Here is a 6,926-nt window from a genome sequence, read left to right on the forward strand (position 1 = left end):
GAGTCAATTCTGACTCATAGTGATACTTTAGGACAGAGGACAACTTCCCCATAAGGTTTCCAAGGCTATAAATCTTTACTGAAGCAGAGTATCTCATCTTTCTCCTGTGGAGCACCTGGTAGGTTTGAACCACACATGTATAATCACTACACCACCAGAGCTTCCCTGGTTAATATTATATATTACCTTGTTTGCTTACTTACTTATCATATATCTTCAACTAGACTGGAAACCTTAATTTCATAAGTTCCATAACCATATTATATCTCCCAGGACCTAACATCTTCAGTGCCATGTGTGCTAAACAGATATTTGTTGAATTAATAATGAATGATTGAATGAATTTGTGTGTACCCCTTCCTAACATTGTCAACAGTAGTGAAGAAACACTCTGAATTTCTTAGTCACAAGGAGAAGAATCCTCCTAAGGAAATTGTGTTAGTGTTTGGCGGGGCTTCTAAGCACTGGATAACTTTAGGCTTTCTTCAAGAATAATGAACAAGATTCCTAATAGGAGACAGAAGGTGGATCAGATTTTTAGTGGTAACAGTAGTACCTGATTAGTTAAAATGGAAATGAATAAGACAATTTTATTTGTGAAAAGTGAAGTAGGTTGCAGGGAGTGTTTATATTTGGTAAGATCAGTTAAAAGTTTACTAAAGAGTCCTGGTTAAGGATGGTGGTGATTTGATTAGGTAGATGGTAGTAGAGATTGAGAAAGTTAACAGATTCCACAGTTGTTTAGAATATTAACACAGTTCTCAAACTTCAGCATGCTTTAAAGATTGAAGGGTCCTAAATTCAGAATTTCTTAACTAGAAAGTTGAAAATGAGCCCTGAGACTTTGAATTTTTAGTATTTTCTAACATAGTGATGTTGCTGGCCAGGAAACCACACTTTGAGAACCATAGTTTATATGTGCAGGTCTTGTGATGGATTGAATGATAAGGATGAAGAAAAAGGTAGTAAAAAGAATGATTTCTTGTTTACATCATATTGATTTTATTTTCTGGGATGGGGTGAACTGAAAATTTAGAGGAGGAAATCATTGTTCCTTGCTTTACATGATAATCCTGAGGTCTTTTTGAGAACTGCAAATGATTACATATGTACCTATAACTCAGAAGAGTTACCTGAAATAAAGATATTAATTTTATGGTCATCAATATATTGATGGTAATTAAAGTTGTGAACAGGGACAAATTTTCTGATAGAGGAAGAGAGTAGGTTGAGTAAGGGACTTAGGACTTAGCCCAATGGACTCCAACTTTAAATGAACAGGTAAAACCAAAACCAAACTCACTGCCATGGAGTCATTTCTGACTCATAGTGACCCATCATTAGGTTTCCAAGGTGGTATTTCTATGGAAGTAAATTGCCAAAATTTTCTTTTGAGGAGTGGCTAGTGGGTTTGAACCACCAGCCTTCTGGTAAGTCAAATGCTTTAGGCACTATGCCACCAGAGCTCCTAGAGAAATATTAATCTAAAAGAAAACTGAAAAGACTAATGAGAAATTGCATTGCAGTGGATTGCTTAATATAGCCCTTCTAGCCATTTTCTTGTTGTTGTTGTCATGTGCCATCGAGTCAGCTCCAACTCATAGCGACCCTTCCTTGGGTTTCCAAGGTGGTATTACTATGGAAGTAGATTGCCCAACTTCTGGCCATATTCCTTCATTTTGTGATACATCGTAAATCCTAGTCCCCATGCAAGGATTGTGAAGCTGATGCAGGACTGGACAGTGTTTCATTTTGTTGTGTGTAGTGTTTCTATGAGTAGAGCCAACACCACAGCATCTAAGAACAACAACATGTCTGTTTAGGGTGGGATGTATCCTGAGGCCCACCTTGCTGGAAGGTGTGACTCAAGTCACCACCCTTAGTTGCCTTGAGACTATATATAGGAATGTTTTAGGAAAGTCCTCTCTCTTGATCCAGTCCTACATTTTGTTTGTCATCATCTCACCCCTGGACTTGACACAGCAGTTGGTCATTTGACCTGCTGATATGGGTTCCCCAGACCTTGAAACCATGCAAGTGAAGAGAATCCTTTGGACCCATCCACACACTTGGGGCTTACCAGCCTCCAAGGCTCCACAACCCTATAAGCCACTTCTCTGGCAGTCTGTGGGTTCTGTGAGACATTACAGCAAAATATGGAACCTTAAGACAAGAAGGAGAATACAGAGGGAAGGAGGAGTTGATGTTAGATATGACGAGGTGGCTCAGCAGTTTGGAAAAGTTGGACATTTGGGACATCTTTAACCTCCATCTCATAGGTACCAGCCTTGTGCTGATAATCCTTCTAAAATAACTTATTTGAAGCCAGTAAGATGATATCTTATCTGTAGCCCACAAGTTAGTTCCCTCTAACAACTTAATACCTGAAAAGCTACATTTAGCAGTTTGAAGCAGGGATTCTGGAGATCTGAACAACCCATTAAGCCAGAGAAGACCAGACTTAGGGGAGTAGGAAAAGAAAGGAGGTAGAGGAAGTGCAAACAGCTAGGAAGAATAAAATAAATGAACATGCTTGTGGAGCATGGCCGGCCAGTGAGACAGAGCATCAGAGAGCTCCCTTGGCAGTGGAAAGAATGCACTGGAGGACCTGTGGCCACTCCAGGGATGTAACTATAGCACCCACTTTTATCAGTAACTTTGGGACCACTGCTAAGTGAGAGAGTGGCATTTCTGAGAAGTGGAGCAGACACCTCTCTGGTTCAGGGTGCTGCTGAATTTGGAGCAGAGAGGAAAGCATGCAACATGTGGGTGGGCCCAGGGATGAAGTCAGAGTGAGGGTCAGGAATCCAACTATTCTAGGACAGCTTCTTGGCATGGATGAGACTCTAGTGTGGGGTTTGTGCAGCTGTCTAAAACTGGAGGAAAGTGGTATTCCCCTAACCATTGAGGTCTTTGCTGAATTTGATCTGCAGGCCTGTGAGTGACAGTGTAATGTCATCGTTAGGAGCCTACTCAAAGCCCTGGAAACAGCTACTAGTGCCTTGGAGCTTTTTCCTTTTTTCCTTCCTCCTTTCCCTGGCCCTCACCTTCTTCATCCAATAGAAAAACCACGTTAAACCACCACAACACCTGCAAGCTTGAGTCCTAAACCCCCTTCATGATGAACAGAGCCCTGTATTCACATTTCACACAGTGATTCCGTCATCACAAAGAAAACTTCAGAGCAATTCAGGATACCTGAATTAATAATCAAATAAATAAATAGAATATAACAGCTCCACCTTTGCAAAAATATTAAATCATAAAATCAAGACAAAACAAATCAATACATAACTAACAGTTAAAGGCAACTTCAAAATGTCTAGGAAACAACAGGCAACCTCAAATCAAACAAACAAACAAAAACCAGGATAAGACAATAGAAATAAAATCCTAAACAAAAATCTCATTAAATGTTGAGCAAGAGGAAACAATAGAATCATCTGAGAAGGAATTTAGAAGGTATCTTTAGAAGATATGTTTATAGAACTCTACAAGGTATCTTTAGAAGATATGTTTATAGAACTCTACAAGAGCTTAAGAAAACCCCAAACAGACCCAAGGAGAACACAAACAGTACCCTGGAAGAACTCAGGAAACCATTCAAGAACAAAATAACAAGATTAATACACAATCAAAACTCATACAAAAACAGCAGTTAGAAATCCAGAAGACGAATATTAAAATTACACAATTACACAGCACAGTGGAAGTACAAAAGAATAGGCTAAAACTGACTGAAAAACACATTCCCCAAGTAGAAGATAAATCCCTTGACACCAGCCTGTATGAAGAAAAATCAGAACAAATGTTTAAGAGAAATGAAGAGAACCTAAGAGTTATATGGGATGACATGAAAAGAAACAGCATACACCACATTGGAATTCCATAACAAGAAGAGGTGGAAAAAAACACTGAGAAAAATGTTGAAGACTTACTAACAGAAAATTTACCCCATATCATGAAGGAAGAAAAGATATTTGTCCAAGAAGCTCAAAGAACCCCATACAGGATCAATCCCAAGAGAAAAATACTGAGCATATCATAAACAAATTCTCCAAAACCAAAGACAAAGAATGAATCTTGCAAGCAGCCTGGGAAAAAAAGAAATATAATTTATAATAATCAAACTGTTAGACTGAGTTCTGATTACTCAGCAGAAACCAAACAGGCAAGAAGGCAAAGGGACTGCAGATCTAAAACACTGATGGAAAAGAACTTCCAACCAAGAATCCTATATCCAGCCAAACTGTACATCAAATATGAGGATGAAATCAAGACATTCTCATGCCAACAGGAATTAAGAGATTTTGTGAAAAACAGACCAACCCTACAAGAAATGCTTAAGGAAGTCCTACCGATAGAGAAACTAGAAAAGAGAACAACAAAATCAGGACACATGACATCAACACTAAAAACAAATCAGAAATAGATGCTCAAAATAAGACCATAAACACTGTACACTAAATAACAAGGAAGTTAATCTGCACACGACACCAGCAACTAACCAAATAAAGGGAATAAAAGTTCTAGGTACAAAACTTCCAAATGGAGAGGAAAACTGGACAATGTCCTCATAGAACAGACTGTTCCAAAAATATAAAGACAAGAATTGATTCCAAGGTAACCATGGGGAAAATTAACAATCCCCTTAAGCAAACCAAGAAGGTAGGAAAACATATGGGTTCAGGTTCAGTAAGCACATAATTAACAACAAAGAAAAAAAGAGAGGAAATACTTGACAACAAAATTAACTCCCCACAGAAAAGTATATGGGCCAAGGAAACTTCAACAACACAACAAAAAAACACAATAGAATGACAGCAATCAATTCATACACACTCAATGCGAATGGATTAAATGCATAAATCAAGAGAAAGAGAGTGTGGCAGACTGAATAAGAAAAGAAGGCACATGTAAGCTGCCAACAGTCCCACCTTAGACACAAAGATAAAAACAAATTAAAAGTAAGGTGTGGGCAAAAATACACCAAGCTACTGATAATCAAAAAAGAGCAGGAGTGGAAATATTAATTTCCGATAAAATAGACTTAAGGTGAAAAATAGCATAAGAGACAAAGAAGGTCACTATATGATGCTGAAAGGGTCAATTGACCAAGAAGGCATTACGATAATAAATATCTATGCACCCAATGAAATTGCTCCAAAATACATGAAGCAAATATTAATTGAATTGAAAGGGAAAATAGACCATTCTACAATAATAGTAGAAGACTTCTACATACCACTTCCAAGGAGAGACAGATCAACTAGAAAAAAAACTCAACAAAGATAAAGAAACATTCAGCAAATCAACCCACTCAACCTCATAGACATATACAGAGCACTCCACCCAACAAAAGCACAATCCACATTCTTCTCCAGTGCACAATGATTATTTTCCAGACTGGATCATATGTTAGGGCATAAAACAAGCCACAATAAATTAAAAAAAAAAAAAAAGCATTGAATTACTATAAAGCATCTTCTGGGACCACAATACTATAAAATTAGAAATTAATAATAGGAAGATCAAGGAAAAAACATCAATCATGTTGAGGTTGAACAGTACACTGCTCAAAAACTACTAGGTAATAGAAGAAATAAAAAATGAACTTAAAAAATCCTAGAAACAAATGAGAATGAAGATACATCTTATCAAAACCTATGTGACACAGCAAAAGCAGTACTCAAGAGGTCAGTTTATAGCAATAAATGCATACATCAAAAAAGAAGAAAGAAGCAAAATCAGCACTGTTACTCAACAACTCCAACAATTAGAAAAAGAAGAACAAAAGAATCCTACAGTATCTAGAAGTGAGGAAACCATAAAGATCAGAGGAGAAACAAATGAAACAGAAAAAAAACAAAAAAAGCAATAGAGAAAATCAACAAAACAAGAAGCTGGTTCTTCAAAAAGATTAACAAAATTGACAAACCATTTGCAAATCTAACAAAAGAAAAGAAAGAGAAGATGCAAATTACAAGAATAGTAAACAAAAAGGGTGTCATCACAACAGAACCAACTGAATAAATAAGGTACCGACAGAATACGATGAAGAACTGTACTCCAACAGATTTGAGAACGTAGAAGAGATGGACAAGTTTCTGGAATCACAAGAACTATCTAAGCTATTCCAGTCAGAGATAGAATACTTGAACAGACCCATAACAAAGGAAGAAATTGAACAAATTATAAAAACCTTCCCACAAGAAAAAGGCCTGGCCCTGATGGCTTCACTCGAGAACTTTAACAAATATTCAGGGAAGAGTTGATACCACTCAAGCTATTCCAGAACATAGAAAAAGATGGGATACACCCAAACTCATTTTATGAAGCAAGCATAACACTAGTACTATAACCTGTAAAAAGGAAAATTACAGACCAATGACCTTCATGAACATAGAAGCAAAAATCCTCAACAAAATGCTAGCCAACAAAATCCAACACCATATCAAAAAATAATACATCCTAACCAAGTGGGAGTCATGCAAGGATAGTACAACATCAAAAAAAAAAAAAAAAAAAATCAATGTAATCCACCACATAAACAAAAGCAAAGAACTATATAGTCATATCAATTGATGCAGAAAAAGCATTTGATAAAATACAACACTTGTTCCTGTTTCAGAACTCTCAGCAAATTAGGGATAGAAGGGAAACTCCTCAACATAATAAAGGACATATATGCAAAGCCAATGTCCAATATTATTATTAACAAAGAAAGACTGAAAACATTCTCCTTACAAATGGGAACCAGACAGGGATGTCCTCTATCACCACTCCTATTTAACATTTTATTGGAAGTCCAACCCAGAGCAAAAAGGCAAGAAAGAGAAATTAAAGGCATCAAAATCCAAATTGGCAAAGAGGAAGTAAAGCTATCTTTATTTGTGGATAACATGATCCTATCCATACAAAACCCA

The sequence above is a fragment of the Orycteropus afer genome, unplaced genomic scaffold, assembly GCF_000298275.1.
Source record: "Orycteropus afer afer isolate SDZICR_OR568_19922 unplaced genomic scaffold, OryAfe1.0 scaffold00105, whole genome shotgun sequence".
Lineage (NCBI taxonomy): Eukaryota > Metazoa > Chordata > Mammalia > Tubulidentata > Orycteropodidae > Orycteropus > Orycteropus afer.